The sequence below is a fragment of the Salvelinus fontinalis genome, chromosome 21 (assembly GCF_029448725.1).
Source record: "Salvelinus fontinalis isolate EN_2023a chromosome 21, ASM2944872v1, whole genome shotgun sequence".
NCBI lineage: Eukaryota > Metazoa > Chordata > Actinopteri > Salmoniformes > Salmonidae > Salvelinus > Salvelinus fontinalis.
The window spans coordinates 22701337-22721733 of NC_074685.1; the positions used below are offsets into that span (position 1 = coordinate 22701337).

Here is a 20397-nt window from a genome sequence, read left to right on the forward strand (position 1 = left end):
TTCCTCTCTCTACTCGTTCAGTGCTGTTAGCTGTACCATGTGTTATTCTCTCTCTCCTCCTTCAGTGCTGTTAGCTGTACCATGTGTTCCTCTCTCTCTACTCTTTCAGTGCTGTTAGATGTACCATGTGTTCCTCTCTCTCTACTCTTTCAGTGCTGTTAGCTGTACCATGTGTTCCTCTCTCTACTCTTCCAGTGCTGTTAGTTGTGCCATGTGTTCCTCTCTCCTCCTTCAGTGCTGTTAGCTTTACCATGTGTTCCTCTCTCTCTACTCTTTCAGTGCTGTTAGCTGTACCATGTGTTCCTCTATCTACTCCTTCAGTGCTGTTAGCTGTACCATGTGTTCGTCTCTCTCTACTCTTTCAGTGCTGTTAGCTGTACCATTTGTTCCTCTATCTACTCCTTCAGTGCTGTTAGCTGTACCATGTGTTCCTCTCTCTCTACTCTTTCAGTGCTGTTAGCTGTACCATGTGTTCCTCTCTCTCTACTCTTTCAGTGCTGTTAGCTGTACCATGTGTTCATCTCCCCTCCTTCAGTGCTGTTAGCTGTGCCATGTGTTCCTCTCTCTACTCCTTCAGTGCTGTTAGCTGTACCATGTGTTCTTCTCTCTACTCTTTCAGTGCTGTTAGCTGTACCATGTGTTCTTCTCTCTACACTTTCAGTGCTGTTAGCTGTACCATGTGTTCCTCTCTACTCCTTCAGTGCTGTTAGCTGTACCACGTGTTCTTCTCTCTACTCTTTCAGTGCTGTTAGCTGTACCATGTGTTCATCTCTCTCTACTCTTCCAGTGCTGTTAGCTGTACCATGTGTTCCTCTCTCTCTACTCTTTCAGTGCTGTTAGCTGTACCATGTGTTCCTCTCTCTCTACTCTTCCAGTGCTGTTAGCTGTACCATGTGTTCTCCTCTCTCTCTACTCTTCCAGTGCTGTTAGCTGTACCATGTGTTCCTCTCTCTCTACTCTTTCAGTGCTGTTAGCTGTACCATGTGTTCCTCTCTCTCTACTCTTCCAGTGCTGTTAGCTGTACCATGTGTTCCTCTCTCTCTACTCTTTCAGTGCTGTTAGCTGTACCATGTGTTCCTCTCTACTCTTCCAGTGCTGTTAGCGGTACCATGTGTTCCTCTCTACTCTTTCAGTGCATTTAGCTGTACCATGTGTTCCTCTCTCCTCTTTCAGTGCTGTTAGCTGTACCATGTGTTCCTCTCTCTACTATTTCAGTGCATTTAGCTGTACCATGTGTTCCTCTCTCTCTACTCTTCCAGTGCTGTTAGCTGTGCCATGTGTTCCGCTCTCTCTACTCTTTCAGTGCTGTTAGCTGTACCATGTGTTCTTCTCTCTCTACTCTTCCAGTGCTGTTAGCTGTACCATGTGTTCCTCTCTCTACTCTTTCAGTGCTGTTAGCTGTGCCATGTGTTCCTCTCTCCCCTCATGTTCTCTCATCTCAGTCCAGCATACAGCCAGCTCTCTCAGACAGCCGTCTGTCTCACCATTCAGCCCTCCAGGTCTTGTTGGGGGAATGTTGTGCTGGTCTGTTTTGAGGGTCTGTTCAGTCTGGAGTGTGTGGACTAGCTCCCTGAGCTCCACCATCTCTCTCTCCAGTCTGTTCAGTGCTGGGGGGGGGGGGGGGGGGGGGGGGGGGTCTCTCCTCTAGGGGCTGCTCCTCTGCAGGGCAGTTTGAGGATGAGGTGTGATCAGACTCACTCAGGATCAGGGAGTCATCAACAAAAGAGAGCTTTTCCTGCTTGTTCTCTCTTTGATTCCTGCTTAAACTGCATGAGGATGCCCTGCTGTTACGAAATCCTTTGGCCCGGCAGTCTAGGGGGGGGATGGTAACGAGACCCATAACATAACTGATGCAAATTATGACAGTGAAAATGTAACAGTGAGAGCAAAACCAAGGACAACTAAATTACCGTCAAACACTCATGGTTTATTTTTAAACACATGGAAAGTGGGTGCAGGAAAAGGGGCTGAGCTGGACCCAAGGAAAGAAACAATAATACAAAAACACCCCTAAACTAGACTAGCCTACTTCAACAACAGCTAACTAACCCAACCAAAAATACAGTGGGTGGTCCGCCCAATTCTAACTAGTGTTCTTCGTTAAAGTATTCCTACGGGTAGTGTATGCCCATGGGCGACTTGTCTTGGTACCCCCTTTTCCCACCATCAAACAAACAGTCAAACACCAAAATAAAACAATAATCACAGGGTAACGGACAAAGTGACATGTAGTTGCAAAACACAAGAGATCTAGAGAGAGATTGCATGACAGAGAGATTGAGCTCCAGAGAGAACAACTGAATGGGTTTTTAAACCAAGGGAAAGGGAATGTGATAGGGTAAGAGAAAAGGAGCAGGTGTCTTCTGATTAGCGACTGATTGGTGACTGATTGGGGAATGATGATTGCCACCTGTGAGGGGAGAAGGAGAGAAAATAAATACACAGATACACACAGGATACCTGTATCCGTAATACCTGCACTCTGATTGAATTTAATTTAAATCCCTCCTTGGCAGCTGAGGCACAAGAAGTTGACTTTGGGGGCTGTATCATTAAGCAATAAGGCCCGAGGAGGTGTGGTATATGGCCAATGTACCACAGCTAAGGGCTGTTCTTATGCACGACGCATCGTGGAGTGCCTGGACACGTCCCTAAGCCATGGTATATTGGCCTTATGTCACAAATACCCGAGGTGCCTTATTGCTAATATAAAATGGTTACCAACGTAATTAGAGCAGTACAAATATATGTTTTGTCATACCTGTGGTATAAGGTCTGATATACCACGGCTGTCAGCCAATCAGCATTCAGGGCTCGAACCACCCAGTTTATAATGTTGTAAAATTTACATGTACAAGGTTTCTGAATTCCTGCTATGAAGTTAAGAAGTCCTATTCCCTCACATCAAATCCAACCTTCATTCCTTTTGAACAAATGGAATGAATCACTGTCCTCTCAGAGGTTCTCTCCAAAATGGCTTATCTTCTGACAACCCTTCCACAGTTCCAATTTCACTCCGATCCTCATTTCTCTCCTTCAAAAGATGGTCTGCACATAAACAAACCAATTCTGTGAAGACAGAGTATAGTTGCTGTTCTGGCCAAGCCTTTGAAATGTAAATAGACAAATAAGCAGTGGAGCGATTTAGATTCTTTCTTCTGATAGGGTTCAGTTGATGGTTACCAGGGTATGAGGTCTCACTCTAGCAACAGTTAGCTGGCTGTCTCCTGCAGTAAAATGTAGCAGCTTGTAGCCTTCACAGGCCTATTTGACAGGAGAGAGCAAGATGGCCGCCTGCTGAGGCTGTTGTGTTGGCGTTATCTTTGACCAATTATGCATAAGACATCCTGTATAGTGGATAGGTGGGTGGCTGGGTCCTTTAAAGTGTAGCGTATACTATATGTAGTGTAGTTGTCAACAACTTTGGTCCTTGAGAGCTACAGTGTGTATGCAGACTAATGTCTTCAGGACCAGAGTTGGTGATGCTTGCGCTATACGCCTACGTATGACTGCGTTTCATATGTACTGCATCGTCTCTATGCCGCTAAAGTGTAATTGAACATATATTTACATGTGTCCGTTGGCTTGCATAAGTGTTGGCCATACTCTGTTTTATTCATTTGACATGAATAGGGCTCTGTTGTTACCATAACTTTCATCCTCAAATTGAAAGGGAGCCATGTTGTCTGTAGTGTTGCCCAAGCCATTGTTGTCTGTGTGTTTGTCTGTGACCTCTCTCTGTCCCGGCCTTGCTACAGTGGCTGGGCCTGCTCTGTGTGAGACTGGCACCAGTGCTCCCAGTCCTAATTGAGCTGGGAGCTGATATGCTAGAGAGAGGTCAAACAGATAGATTCCCATTGTTGCCAGTCTCTCCTAGTCTGCCCTATTTTATTTGAGTCTATCTCAGTCTCCCCCTGGGTCATTCCATGTCATTTCAGCAAGCAATGACACCCACCATCTCAGATTGTTCTGAAATAGTTTCTGTTTAAAACAGATAAGATTAGCATCCCTGAAACATTATTCTGTTGAAATCTAATTTGATCTCTGAGAAGTTAATTAATTGCACCCAAATTGGCCATTTTCATTTATAGGATTCATATAATCTTCAATAAATATAGTATCCAATATCCGATTTCGACCATAATTCTTGCTAACAAAGATGAAGACATAAGGAATCCAATAAAATGATCAAAAGCCACCTACAGACGCCCCACACACCACGCCAATCCCACCCCAACAACCAGCATACAGTATCAGTTCTCTGTCTGACAAGTAGTATGGAGATGCTGTTGGGAGTTTTGTTTCTTCATACTTTGTAATGTATTCCCTGTGAATCCTGGTGATGCCCCACCCCCCCCCCCCTCTGTTTAGAGAAATGTGCCATTTAAGTCACTCGCATTATTTACCATAAATTAGTCTGAAAGTACCATGTATTGCCCACTAGATGCCGCTGTTACTGCTACTGCCGCAACGTCCTTACATCCATTCTGGTCTTTTGTGTTTATTAAATGGATTCTCTTTGCAAATTTTTGGTAGAAAATCAATGGCCTTTGCTCATGATGAAAATACATTGTGTGGTAAATTGTGTGATCATGCCAGTAATTCAGCAATTCAGCTTATCCTTGTTTTAGCAACCTAATGTTTCAACCCAACTCTCCTTGAATTGTCCAACAAATTGCAGCTCTCTAAGAGGGCTATCCATGTGGTTCAATCTCAAATGAGACTTTTCCTACAAGCCCAAAACTTAGTGACAAAAATGTGGCTACTCTAATAAAGTAATGCAATTATAAACCATTGCATGGCAGTCATATGTTTTTCAATACAATTATTAGAATTTATATGTAGTGTGATTAGAAACATTTACCTTTAAACCCAACTCAACCCAGTACCATTACAACAATAGTGTGTGTTTGGGACTTTTACCATTTGAAGACCATTAGAAACCGTAAGAAACCATTAGAATTGTAGCCTAATGGTTTGCAGGTTCGCCAGGAATGATCTAACTAATCCAGACCTTTTTTTAAGGGAATCAACCCCACACAGAGGAACCATTTCCCCGGATACAAACTTAGCCTAAGAGAAGGACAAACAGAATTACTTTCATGGAGGACTGGCTTGAATTGTGAGGATGACCACACAATACATTTTATCATGAGGGAAAGCTATTGGTTTTCTACCCAAAGTTGCAAAGAAAATGTTTCAGGAATGCTAATCTTATCTGTTTCTAACAACAGAAACGATTTCAGGACAATCTGAGATGGTGGGTGTCGAAATCCTGTTTATTGTGCTTTTTGAGGTGAAATGACTCCCCTCCGTCTCTCAATGTCTCGCTTACTCTCTCACAACGACAGAACCAGCTCTGTTCTGTCTCTCCCCATCTCTTCCTGTCTCCTACCCTCTCTCCTACCCTCTCCAAGTCTCAGTCATCACTATGGAAACTGGCATGCCTGTAACAGGTGTTCCAGGTACATTCCCATTGCGAGCAGTCTCACTGCCACCAGCACAGTGCTCCTCTCTGGACTGATTGGCTTCAGGCACTGGGTCTTTCCCCCTGACCTCCCGCCACCCTAACACCATGGCAGGCCATTAAACAACGCTCCAGTTGCTCCGTGCTGCTGCCACAGCCATGGCAGGAAATGGCATTACTTCTAGAACTACCCCAGGCATGCACATACAGTTGGCTAAGCCTTGAATGTCTTCTCTCTTTATTTCCTGTATCTGTTTAATCTGGTTTAAACCAGTGATTTCCTTCAGATGCTGCTTTTTAATTGAATGGCCAGGTGATGGCAGTGAGAATAGCATCTTGTAGTCAGGCCCAGCTCCAGAATGACATGCATGAGGGGGCAATTTAAATGAATGGGGCATTAGAGCCCTAATAACACAATGTAGATTGGTCCTACTACTGTTCAAATGTACAAAAATGTATCTAAAATGTAGCCGTACACATCAACAACCGTCACTAAATAAAAATAAATAAATAAATAAAACAAGATATGCGCCCCACTCATACAAAATCTGAAAATCAGCCATATACACAACAACTGTAATTTTGCACACAAGAAAGCACACGATGTTTGTATTTGCATTTGCATTTTCTATGGATCCCCATTAGCCAAGGCAGCAGCTACTATTCCTGGGGTCCAGTAAAATTGAGGGAGTTATACATTTTTAAATCCTTACAATACATTCGTAACAGATTTCACAACACATTAAGTGTTTGCCCTCAGGCCTCTACTCTACCACCACGTATCTATAACACAAAATCGATGTGTACATGTGTGTATAGAGCATATGTTATCATGTGTTGCATGCATGTGTCTATGTTTGTGTTGCTTCACAGTTCCTGCTGTTTCATAAGGTGTATTTGTATCTGTTTTTAAATCTAATTTTACTGCTAGCATGAGTTACTTGAATAGAGTTCCATTTAGTCATGGCTCTACAGTTTGTAGTACTGTGCACCTCCCATAGTCTGTTCTGGACTTGGGGACTGTGAAGAGACCTCTGGTGGCATGTCTTGTGGGGTATGCATGGGTGTCCGAGCTGTGCGCCAGTAGTTCACACAGACAGCTCGGTGCATTCAACATGACAATACCTCTCATGAATACAAGGTGTGATGAAGTGAATCTCTCCTCCACTCTGAGCCAGGAGAGATTGACATGCATATTATTAATGTTAGCTTTCTGTGTACATCCAAGGGCCAGCCGTGCTGCCATGTTCTGAACCAATTGCAAAAAGTCCCTCTTTGTGGCACCTGACCACACGACTGAACAGTAGTCCAGGTGCAACAAAACTAGGGCCTGTAGGACCTGCCTTGTTGATAGTGCTGTTAAGAATGCAGAGAAGCACTTTATTATAGACAGACTTCTCCCCATCCTAGCTACTGTTGTATCAAAATGTTTTAACCATGAAAGTTTACAATCCAGGGTTACTCCATCAGTTCAGTCTCCTCAACTTTCTTGATTTCCAAATTATTAGTTGAGGTTTAGGGTTTAGTGAATGATTTGTCCCAAATACAATGCTTTTAGTTTTGAAATATTAAGGACTAACTTATTCCTTGCCACCCATTCTGAAACTATCTGCAGCTCTTTGTTAAGCGTTGCTGTCATTTCAGTCGCTGTGGTAGCTGACGTGTATAGTATTGAGTCATCCGCATACATAGACACACTGGCTTTGCTCATGTCATGTCGTTAGTAAAGATTGAAAAAAGTAAGGGACAGCTTCCCTGGGGAATTGCTGATTCTACCTGGATTATGTTGGAGAGGATTCCATTAAAGAACACCCTCTGTGTTCTGTTCGACAGGTAACTCTTTATCCTCAATATAGCAGGGGGTGTAAAGCCATATCGATCATAAAGCCATTATCGATCATGGTCTGTTGATGGAAACACATATGTGTATATGTGTAATGTCAAAAGCCACACTGAAGTCTAAAAAACAGCCTCCACAATCTTTATTTCATCAATTTCTCTCAGCCAATCATCGGTAATTTGTGTAAGGGCTGTGCTTGTTGAATGTCCTTCGATATGAGCTTGCTGAAAGTCTGTTGTCAATTTGTTAACTGTAAAATAGCATTTTATCTGGTCATTTCTTTCCAAAAGTTTACTAAGGTTTGGTAACAAGCTGATTTGTCCGCTATTTGAGCCAGTTAAGGGGAATACTACTTTACTATTCTTAGGTAGTGGAATAACTTTTGCTTCCCTCCAGGCCTGAGGCCACACACTTGTCTAGTAGGCTTAAATTGAAGATATGGCAAATAGGAGCAGCAATATCGTCCTCAGTAATTTTCCATCCAAGTTGTCAGACCCCGAGGGCTTGTCATTGTTGATAGAAAATAATCATCCCCCCCCCTCTTCCACACTTAGCTTATGGAATTCTAAATTAAGAAACACGAGTAGTGTACAGACATGAAACAGAACATAAACAATATACACCAAGGGAAATACTTTTTCTTCTTCTTCTTCTATGAGGTTTAATGGAGGTTGGCATCCAATTTGTTGCATTACTGCTACATACTAGACTGGAGTACAACTCCATTATACTTTACTTGAAGAAGAAAAATTTACTAAATAAATACCCTACCATCTAACACTATACTCACTCATTTCAAAAATCGATAAAATAAAATGAACACCGCCCTATGTATTTATTCCTACCTCCTGCCATCACCCTGAAAGGATGGGACATCACCACATAACACACCCGGTAACTCTTCTGCTGTCAAGTCTCACACACCCAAATACCTTTCTGCAGCTGCCACCACAACCTCCATTTTCCGAGACTTCCGTACCATCCCTGCAGTACAATTAGTAACTTTTGCTTTAAATGCTAAAAATCCAATCTTACTGAAACTTATTTCACTTTTTGGCCTATCCCTCTGTACTGGTATATCTCTACTACTCTCACCACTCCTCCCCCTTAACCCATTCTCCTCTACTTTCTTCACGGCCTCAGCATAAAACAACTTCTGCTCTACTCTAACCCTGGAAATCTCAACCTGCCTCTCTCGCACGGGACATTTCTGATCCCCAGCTCCATGGGCACCCCTACAATTAACACATTCCACTACTTTCCCCAATACTACACATTCCTTTGTCTCATGTACTTCTGCACATTTCTTACACCTTGGATCCTCCCTCCTACACACTTCTGCCACATGCCCATAAGCCTGACACCTGTAACATCTTGAATGAATTTTCTGTTTCCCCACTCTCGCCTCCCTGTCTGCGTCGCATCAAACGACGAGCATCACATACACCTGGAATCTTTACCCTCGGCTGGTCAAAGTTATTATCTACTGCTTCCCAAGTTATCACTCCTTTCATTGGTGCCCGTTTCCTGAGAACGAAACAATTCACTTTTCTTGCCCCCATTCGTTTTACTTCGAGAGCATTCTTCCTCGCCCACAGAAACACAAACAATTATCACTAGACCACTTCCAGTTACCTTCACCGATTCCACATGACCCAACTATTTTTTCACCAACCATGAAACCACAAATGGATCAGCCAAAAGGCAAGAGTCTTTTTCCATAAACTTCACTCCTACTGTTACAGACTCTTCTTCATCCTGATCCTTGGTAATACCTGTCTCCGATAACTTCACCGCACCTACCACCTCGATACTTCACCCTCATTCACCTCCATTTCTCCTCCTGTCTTCAGGTCCCTCTGCTTACACTTTCTACCATTCTTCTTCATCTCCCTTTTTCCACCATTTTTATCCAACTCAACTCACCCTCTTCTTCCCTCACTCTCTTAGACCTCTTCTCCCTCTCTTTTTCCATCCATTCTTTCTCCATTTTCCAAGTACACATCTTCTTATGATAATACTGCAACTCCATCCCTGACACCCATCTTGTACTTGCTTTCTCTACAGACTCAATTTTCCCCTTCTGGAGTTCTGCTTATGTCCCCAATAACGTGCCGACAACAACGCAGCTGGGCCTTCCGACCTTCAATTCAATTCACACCAGTCCGCTTCCTCAGAAATCTCCCTGCCCCGGTTCTCTTTCCAGACTTCCAAGCTTTCACTCCGACAACATGGCGGCTCCATGAACCCCCCAGCTCCCGTCACCTATGGGAAGAACCAAAAGGAGTGACATATATAGGGAAGGTAATCAGGCAGGTGATTGAGACCAGGTGAGTCTGATGAGGCGCTGATGCACGTAATGAAAGTGACTAGTCTGCGTAATAATGACCAGCCTGACTACCTCAAGGGGAGTATACGTTACAGTACCCCCTCCCTGACGCGCGGCTCTAGCCCCAGGACGCCAAGCAGAGGGACGCTCCCAAGGACCAGGAACGGGCCGGCCACTTCTGCTGAGGCGCGGGAACCTGTCAAGCCGGCTGAGGCGTGGGAGTCTGCCTGATGAGCCGGCTGAGTTGCGGGAGTCTGCCTGAGGAGCCGGCTTAGGCGCGGGAGCCTGCCGAGCCAACTGAGTCTTGTGAACATGACGAACCAGCTGAGGCATGGGAGCCTGACGAGCTAGATGAAGGTATCCTCAGTAGACTCGGCAAGGGACGCTTGACTGGGCAAACGGGTCTTGTAAACCTGACGAGCTGGCTGAGGCATGGAAGCCTGACGAGCCAGCTGCTCCAGTAGCAGCACTCGGACTTGACGTCACCTACATTCACAAAAAACAAAAATTCCCTGATGCTCCCCTTAGGTGATGCATTATTCTGTGACGTGTTCGCTGGGAGTTGGGAAGCAAGTTCAGGGGAGTGACTTTTAATAAGAAATAACACAAGGACCAAAACAAGAAACACAAGTAGCGTACAGATATGAAGCAATGGAACAGAAACAATAACGCCTAGGGAAAGAACCAAAGGAAGTGACATATAGGTAATCAGGCAGGTGATTGAGTCCAGGTGAGTCTGATGAGGCGCTGATGCGCGCAACGAAGGTGACAGGTGTGCTTAATAACGAGCAGCCTGACGACCTCGAGAGCCGGAAGGGGAGTATACGTGACAAATGCTTGTCTTTCATAAATTGGTCAGATATACTTGGAATGTGTAGTGTCAGTATTTGTTGCTGGCATGTGATGCCTAAGTTTGTTAATCTTGCCATTGATAAATTAACTAAAGTAGTTGGCAATATCAGTTGGTTTTGTGATAAATGAGCCATCTGATTCAATGAACGATGGAGCGGAGTTTGCCTTTTTGCCCAAAATTCTATTTTAGGTACTCCAAATGTCTTTACTATCATTCTTTATGTTATTTATATTTGTTTTATAGTGTAGCTTCTTCTTCTTTTTAATCTGTTTAGTCACATGATTTCTCAATTTGCAGTACGTTTGCCAATAGGTTGTATTGCCAGAACTATTTGCCATCTCTTTTGCCTCATCCCTCTCAACCATACAATTGTTCAATTCCTCATCAATCCACAGTGATTTAACAGTTTTAAGTCGTTTTCTTAATGGGTGCATGCTTATTAATAACTGGGATAAGCAATTTAATAAATGTGTCAAGTGCAGCATCTGGTTGTTCGTCATTACACACCACGGACCAACAAATATTCTTCACATCAACAACATAGTAATCCCTACAAAACTTATTGTATGACCTCTTATTCACAATATTAGGCCCAGCCTTTAAAACTTTGGTTTCCCTAGATATGGCTGCTATTTTGTGATCACTACATCCAATGGATTTGTGTACTGCTTTCAAACAAATGTCTGCAGCATTAGTAAATATATGATCAGTACATGTTGATGAATTCATTCAAGAACTGTTTGTAACTACCCTGGTAGGTTGAATTATAACCTGAACCAGGTTGCAGGCACTTAACGTTTCAAGCTTTCTCTTGAGTGGCCAGCCTGATGAAAACAGTCAACATTTAAGTCACCCAGAAAGTATACCTCTCTGGATATCACATACATTATCAAGCATTTCACAGATGTTATCCAGTCTATAGCAGCTTCCCACCAGAATGGGCTTTAGGTGAGGCAGATGAACCTGTAGCCATATTACTTGAGTGGATCCCATCCTCCGTATAATACAAGCTTTGTTTCCAGAAGGTATCAAAATTGTCAATAAATGTTACACCCACAGAGCTGCAATAGTAGCCAGTTATGGAGGGCTAAAATTCTGCGGAACCGTTCAATGCAACAATTTAGGGAGGGCACAGGGCCAGATGTTATGGGGCGTATTGTTGGTGTCAATTAGAGACCCAATCAGTTCTTTAAAATCCATCTTCAGCTGCTCTGAGCTGCCCTTCATAATGTCATTTGACCCCACATGAACCATGACAGTATTAGCCCCTGGTGACTAACTCACACCCTCCGGAAGTAACCTGGTCATATCCTGAACTTTTGCTATAGAAAAACACAAAGTCTTTGCTCCAGGTACTAATATATGCCTCACCATCGATCTCACTATTGCTGACAAAGGCCCGCCGTATATCTGAATAACACTGAGTGGGGACCATTTGTTGTTCCTGGCTGTGGTTGCGATTTCACTTAGCAAGAACCAATATACCCTGTTTCCGCTGGTTCAGTTTTGGTTAGATCCAACAGGTCGTCAGGTGCAAGTGGCTAGGGTAATGGAGGTGCAGGTGCTTGTTGTGATGTTACCCTTGCGCTGTTGGTACTAGCCCCTGGGTCGTCTCAATCTTGTTGGTCAGCAGGCAATGTGGGGGATGGGCGGGTATTACATTTGCTGCTTGGCTCCTCCACCTTGGTGGTCGGGCCAGCAGGCTGCTCGGTGAGCTCGGCATCACACTCAAGATGATGGTCCTCAGTTGTTTTGCTATTTGCAGTGCCTAGCTATTTTCGGATGTCCATGCTGATTAACCAACTATAATTATTCAGCTCGCCGCTACCAAAACTTAATGATGCTAGTAGCTACTAGCTAGCCTATTATTAGCTGTAGCTGTCTGAAAACTTTTTTCCCTTTCTGTGAGAGAAAAAACTGTCAATTTGATCCCGCCCTGAGTGGGATCCAATGAGCTTCCTAAAAAAGGTAATGATGGTGGTACCTTATTACATTGGATGGCTAGGTGCCCAAACAGAATGCATTTTGGGATTTTAACTCCTACATATTACATTATAAAATCCCTCCTCCCTTCCCCATCTTCAGATTATGAGCACACACCCGGCATAGCCTCTGTCCCGTTCTACACTGCTGGCAGGCCTGAAAATGCTACATTGGCAAAACCAGGGATCATAATTCATATACCATTTGTTATGTTTATGAGGAAACAAAACTGGGGGGAGGGGCACAAATTCTATCTGAGGAGTCCATGCCCGGCTTTGCCACCCTGTAGAGCCGGCTCTGCTTGTAGTGTTCTAGAATTCCCATTGTTTGTTTTGGGAATAGGGTAGGTAGGTGACTATTTACCCTTCTCTGTTTTATTTAACCAGTTAAGTCTTATTTTATAAGTGTTCTTGGTTCTCAACAATAACCTGGTTGTCTAGTGGGTCTATTTGATAATATCGTGTCAATCTCATTCTAGTGTTACTGTATAGTAGCTGGTGTTTATTCTATGGTGTCCATACCTCACTCTGTTCCTTAGCAGCTCCTTAGCTAAGCTCCTCATTCCAGCATTAGTGTCACGTTCCTGACCTTATTTGCCTTTGTTTTACTTTGTTTAGTTGGTCAGGACGTGAGCTGGGTGGGTAGTCTATGTTATGTGTTTCTATGTTTAGGTTCATTGGTAATTAGCCTTATATGGTTCTCAATCAGGGACAGGTGTTTGACGTGTCCTCTGATTGAGAACCATATAAAGGTAGGCTGTTCACATTGTTTGTTTGTGGGTGATTGTCTTCGGTGTCTGTATGTATGTTCGTACCACATGGGACTGTAGCGTTTGTTTGTAGTCTGTACCTGTTCGTGCGTTCTTCGTGTATTTGTAAGTTCTCATGTTTAGGTCAGTCTACGTCGTTTTGTTGTTTTTGTAATCATTTCAAGTGTTCTTCGTGTTTTGTCTTGTTTAAATAAATTTCGTTATATCTGCATACAACGCTGCATTTTGGTCCGACCATTACTCCTCCTCCTCATCCGAGGAGGAGGCTTTAGACAAGCGTTACAATTAGGAGTAGCTAGTATCAAATTACTTCCACCAACTGAGGTTGATCTTTAAAGCTAATGTGTTTAAAGAATGCACTGTTTGGAAATAAAGCAAGTGCGTGAAAGACAATAAGTTATATTTGATTTGCAGGTGCACAAAGGCAAAAAAGGGTTTGATGTAAATAAGGTGTTATAAAACTCTGTTATGTGGGGACTCCCCAGTGGCGTAGTGGTCTAAGGCACTGCATCAGAGTGCTTGAGGCATTACTACAGACCTGGGTTCGTTCCTGGGCTGTGTCACAACCAGCTGTGATCGGGAGCCTGTTGGGGAGTTGCAGCGATGAGACTAGATGAGAATTGTGGGGTAAAAGAGAAATGTGTGTGTCCTCTTTGTAAAGCAGTAGCAGCAGGGTTTGTTGGGTGTAGAGCACTGAGCCATAGTGCTCCCTCATCTGCCATGCTCTATTAATTCACTCTCTCTCTTTCAGGCTTTGCCCTTTGCTTCCAAAAAGCAACACTCCCACTCGCATTAGCTGTGAGCTCCCCTGTCTTTCTGAAACACTTCGCTCCCTTGCCTCTGTTCTGTCTCTGAAAAAAAACCTTTCCTTGTCCATGCTTCACCTTAGTTTCCTCGAGGCTCACCAGCCCATAGTTCCCAAAATTGTAGGGATTGTGACCCACCTATCCTCACCTCTAGTGACCCACCACATTTTTAAACCAGTGTTTCCAACCTGTTGTTACAGGACAAATACAGTAGTTAGCTTCAGTCTACTAGAAAGCCATGCCAACTTCAATGTGGGAATCTTAAACATCTCTAGGCACATAGGCCACTGGGCCAGTGTAATACCTAGCTGGTCTCACCCCATCTTAACATAAGTCTGGGGGGGTGTGGGCCAGTGGCGGTCTGTGACGTTTAAGATGGAGGAAGATTTTTTTAAAATATTTTTTTCTTTTATTTCTATTACAGCATATTGGATGACTCTCATTCATATTCCATTCACCCAGTTTGATGTAACAGCGATAGGTTTAGGCTACTACATCTTACTCAAATTTTCCCTATACCCATCATGCGGTTGTTACAATCTAGCCTATGAATAAAGGTTTACAACATAGATGCACACAGGTCGAGAGACAAATTTGAGGTGACAGACAGTGACATTCAATACCACCTTGCACACTCTTGTCTGCATCTAGCTGATACATTGGTCAAATTCAGGTATGTTTATCCCCATTTTGTTCCATTTGCTTCCATTTAAGAAACGTTTTTCAACAGAATCGGCAGAATGAATACACCCCTGATCACATGTAAACAGAGTTCACAGAGTACAGTCAGTAAGCAGTTACACCGGCCTGCCCCGGTGGCAATAAATTAGTAATACCAAAAACGTACCTTGACTTGGAAAAGTTTGAGTGTTGTGTTGGAAAATCATAGCCAGCTAGCTAACATAGCATCCCTCTGTTCGAGCAGGGTGTTTCAGCAGGCTAATCTAGCGAGCTGCATTTGCTAGCTAAGTAAGTGAAACTGAAAGTGAACAAAATTGACACTCTATTTCTCTCTTGCTTCTCCTTAATTTAGGAAGAAATGAATTTGATCAAAACTGTTCATCTATTGTCTTTCTCTCTCTTTGAGTCAACTACTCACCACATTTCATACACTGCATTACTAGCTAGCTGTAGTTTATGCTTTCAGTACTAGATTAATTCTCTGATCCTTTGATTGGGTGGACAACATGTCAGTTCATGTTGCAAGAGCTCTGATAGGCTGGAGGAAGTCCTCTGGAAGTTGTAATAATTACTGTGTAAGTCTATGGAAGGGGGTAAAAACGATGAGCCTCCTAGGTTTTGTATTGAAGTTAATGTACCCAGAGGAGGACAGAAGCTAGCTGTTCTCCGGCGACACCGTGGTGCTACCCTACAGAGTGCTGTTGAGGCTACTGTAGAATAAAAAATAGTCTGTTTTAATCAGTCATTTGGTGATGTGATTATATTTAGTGTAGTTTTATTTAAGAAGGTTAACTTTGTAAATGTTTTGGTCCTCCTCTTTCTCCTCTGATGACCCTCCACTGGTGTGGGGGTTTAGTTGTAGCTACAGTGCCAAAGTCAATAGCACACAGGGTAAATAGCAGCATGGTTGATATGCTAACACACAAAGTCCCAGGACACCGCAACAGTAGACTCTTTGCCAACTCTGCCAACGCTGTTTGCTTTGTGTGAGGGCACTGCCAGCTCCCAGCACCTATCCTGCTTAAGTCAAGAACACAATACCACGCTGACTTACTTGTCTTAATGACAGTGCAGATCTCCTATTTGTTATTTAAAGTGATCTCTGAGGGAATGTTTCTCCACCTTAACCTCACCCTTTCTTCCACACTACATAGGAAATATTCTTATCTCAGATCCTGGAGATACAAAATGGAAATCCAGAGACTCATGAAAGCAAATATTTATGCTCTATTATTTATGCTCTATTAGGCCCAGTGGTTAAGCACATATATTGTTCTGGACTAGACTAGAGGAAGCTAACAGAGTTGTACATGGGTGCACCGCTATGTATGACCTAATCATTAGGAATCTTTTCCTGTCTGCTCTCTGCCCAAAGGTCAACTGAAGCTGTCAATCATCCCAGAGGATGGACTCCTTATCGGTCATGGTGAGTACCTGGAGGTTCTGACTAGAGTGGGTACAGCTACGACAGGAAGTCTTCTTTTTCATAACAGGTTAGGAGAATTTACGCAGCAGGTTAGGAAAATTAACGGGGCAGGTTAGGAGACTTAGGTTAAGATTAGGAAAAGGGTTAGGGTTAGCTAAAGTGCTCTTCTAACCTGCTACGAAAAGTCACTTTTGGTCGTAGCTGTACTCCCTCTGTCAATACAGTACCAGGATGTCATCCTCCAATCAGCAGGCTCTATGTTGTCACCTCCTCCACAGACATACAGTATAAACAGTTGTCTTCTTTAAACAATGTTCAATGGGTTTCATAGTGTGCAACTTATGAATATGGTAGGTCATATAATATACATTTCATTCGTAGAATATAGAATATAAATTGGGCTTAGTATGACAATTGTGAATTTCTTTATGCATATCTTAGTGGTGTTTCTGTATGGTTTCTGTCTTTCTTTCCAGCTATTTTGCATTGGCATCTAGTTCTCCTCTCTCTCTGTTTCTGTGTTTTCCCTTGTGTTGCTGTGGTGGAAAGCCCTTCTGCAGCCTGAAGGGAAAACACAAAGGGAACATGTCAACACCGCTCAAGTCAGAAACCAGACTGTGTGTGTGTTTGTACTGGCCCTGTCAGACACACACACACGCGCGCAGGCGCACACGCACACGCACAAGCACACACACACACACAGCTGTTTAAGCTCTCAGCACTTAGGTCTTCAGTAATTCAGTACGTCGCCTGCCCACCTCGCTCAACTGTGCAGCAGATAGGAAACACAAACCAGTTTTTCGAGGTGGGCCACAACTCCTGTCAAGTTTCTTGGTTGTCTCCCACACGCCTCTCACCTTTCAGACGCCTTTTCTTGCAATCGCACACACACATACACAAACACAAACACACAGGCACACATGCACACGCACTCACACACAGTGACAGTATTGCTTTGAAGCGGGATCGATGGGTTTGAAGTGTCACTGGGTTTCCAGAACATACCTCCTCAACATAATGTGTCCCCAGCTATACTGTGTTCCTTCTGATATGAAAGGGCTTAATTCTTCTTCTGCTGTTGCCCTAACCTCTCACCATACATGTGTACAATATGTTCACTGAATAACAGAGCAGCCAGGTCACCCGTGATACAAGTCAGTATTAGACATCCATCCATGTCTGAGGATGTCGGGAGATGACGTGGAAACTGGCCACTAGGGGCAACGGTGAGAACTGTTACCTTCAAGTAGGTTTTGTTTTTGCTGGTGTTGTGGATGGGTGTAAGCATCTGCCTCTGATTCCAAGGGTTGCAAGTTTGAAAACAACAAGAGAATGTTGTTTTATATATTTTTGTTTCAAGCCTATTCCAAACCTTAACCCGTACCTAAACCATTCAGAGTTAATGCCTTACCTTTAGAATTTGGAGTTAATGCCTGAACTTAACCCTAACCTTAAACCTTCTGAGTTAATGCCTAAATGTAACCTTAAACACTTCTAAATTTGACGTTTAGAACATCTTCGAAATTTGACGTTTGAGAACATGGATGAATGTCTAATTTTGACGTGAGACTGTGAGAACAGGTGGACCAGAGACCAGTCACACAACTAACATGTCCCATTTATTGTCCTGATGGTATTTCATTGTTTGTTGTGAATGATTAATTTCTATTTACCCAATCTTGTACCCACAGTTATGAAGGCAAAGGGCCTTATGGGAAAAGAGCACATCACACATGACTCGTATGTTAAGGTATGTGACCCGGCACAGCAGCATGTGCATGCTTCATTTCCAGACCAATCAACCAGTCATGGTATTCAATCTAGACTCAGATTAGTTTAATCAGGTGTGTTAATGTTGGGCTGGAAGAAAAACTTGCACACACACTCCAGATACCTCCATTTTCAGTTTTCAATGGTTCTGATAAACTAGTAGCAGTAGTTATGTGGCTTTTGATTACAGGTTTCATCTCTCAGCACACATTGGCACAGGTCAGACGGATTGTTGCCAGCGGTATTATACTGTGCATTTGTGTGTGTTTGTGTGTGTGTATGGCTGCGTGTGTGTGTGTGTGTGTGTGTCTGCGTATATGCATTTGTGTGTGTGTGTGTGTGTCTGTGTGTGTGTGTGCGAGAGAATGGGAGACAGACGTGGAGGACATGCCGTCCTGTCACAGACTCTGACCTCTAGTCTTCTGTCCTGTGTCTACACAAAGTGTCGGTGTGAATACTGTCTCTTACTGTGTTAGTCAGTCTCAGTCTGGAAAATCCAGTCCCAGCCTGCCAGAGCAACCCTTATAAAGAGTCTTTGTTTACAAAATACTGTCCACACACATTTGTGTTTGTATTTAATCCATATTATGGAGAAAATGAGGTTGTGTGTAAATACCATAATGCTGGTTTGATTGAGTGGAGCTCTTAGGGTGTGTTCTCTCAGGTGGGAATGGTACCTGATGATGATCCTGGAGGTCGACAGAAGACTAAGACGGTGCCGGACTGCAAGTGTCCCATCTTCCTGGAAACCTTTTACTTGTGAGCCCAAAAATGTCACTATACTATCTCAAATAACGTCAACACAAACATTTTCAACAACTTTTTGTGACTTCTTTTTCTGTAAATCTGTATTTGTCTGTTTGTATGACTCTGAGCATTTGTTGTCATCATTTATGCCTCAGTGATATGATTCCCACTTTACAGTGTGGGACAGTATGGCTCAATAAATGTCAGTCTCCCTGTCTGTGTCTGCCCTGTGGTCATTGAGCCATGCAATGTGACAGTATTCTAAGCCTTATTCCATTCCATTCCATTCCAACATCATTAGGTGGTTAGTGAAGAGCAGTATGATCCCAAAAGTGTAACGCCTTTTAACAGACCCTTTCCTAATCCCAATAGACCCTTTCATGATCTGATCAAATTATTTCATAATCTATCAGAGGTTTCAATTTATATTAATTGCCATTATACTGTATTAGTTGTATGCAATAGGTCCTTAGGACTTGACAGGGTGTACAGTATTATAAGAGATGGTGTTTCTGTTGTTTTCAGTGTTGTCACTGAGGAGAACTGTGACCAAATCTCCAGGTATCTGTAAATGGCATGGTGATGATGATGCTGATGAAAATAATGATGATGGGGATTCATTTGATGATGAATGTTGAAGGAATGCATGTTCCTCTGCTTCTACTTACACAGACACGCACACACTCACAAACACACATTGCGTTTATTAACTGGATCACAACATTTTCTTTGCAACTTTGGATAGAAAACCAATAGCCTTTGCTCATGATAAAATGTATTGTGTGGTCATACTCACAATTCAAGCCAGTCCTCCATGAAAGCAATTCAGTTTGTCCTTCTATTAGGCGTAATCTGTGTCCAGGAAATGGCCCCTCTGTGCTTGATTTATTATCTGTGAAAAAAGGTCTGCATTAGTTAGACATTTCCTTGTGAACAAGCAAACCATTAAGCTACATCAGTTTGATGGTCTTCAATGGACAAAGTCCCTGTAACGACTTTCCTCTTCTTCTGACGAGGAGTAAGAGATGTCGGACCAATGTGCATCGTGGTAAGTGTCCATTTTAATATATATAACTGAACACTACAAAAATACAAAATAACAACGTGACTGAACAAATGAAAATCGAAACAGTCCCGTATGGTACAAATACAGACACAGGAAACAACCACCCACAAAACACAACGAAAAACAGGCTACCTAAATATGGCTCCCAATCAGAGACAACGACTGACACCTGCCTCTGATTGGGAACCATACTAGGCCAAACACATAGAAATATAACCATAGAACAAAACATAGAAAAACAACATAGAATGCCACCCCAACTCATGCCCTGACCAAACTAAAATAAAGACATAAAAAAGGAACTAAGGTCAGAACTTGACAGTCCCAAACATACACTGTATAGTGTATGTTTGGGACAGACCATTAACTGTTCTGCCTGCGGCTATGGAACCCTGACCTGTTCACCGGACGTGCTACCTGTCCCAGACCTGCTGTTTTCAACTCTCTAGAGACAGCAGGAGCGGTAGAGATACTCTTAATGATCGGCTATGAAAAGCCAACTGACATTTACTCCTGAGGTGCTGACTTGCTGCACCCTCGACAACTACTGTGATTATTATTATTTGACCATGCCGGTCAATTATGAACATTTGAACATCTTGGCCATGTTCTGTTATAATCTCCACCCGGCACAGCCAGAAGAGGACTGGCCACCCCTCA

General features: G+C 43.1%; 1 pseudogene; it reads right to left on the reverse strand.

Moving 5' to 3' along the window:
- LOC129818248 (rab9 effector protein with kelch motifs-like) overlaps positions 1–9969 on the reverse strand; it is a 30408-nt pseudogene extending 20439 nt beyond the window's left edge.
- Positions 9970–20397: the final 10428 nt, after the last annotated feature.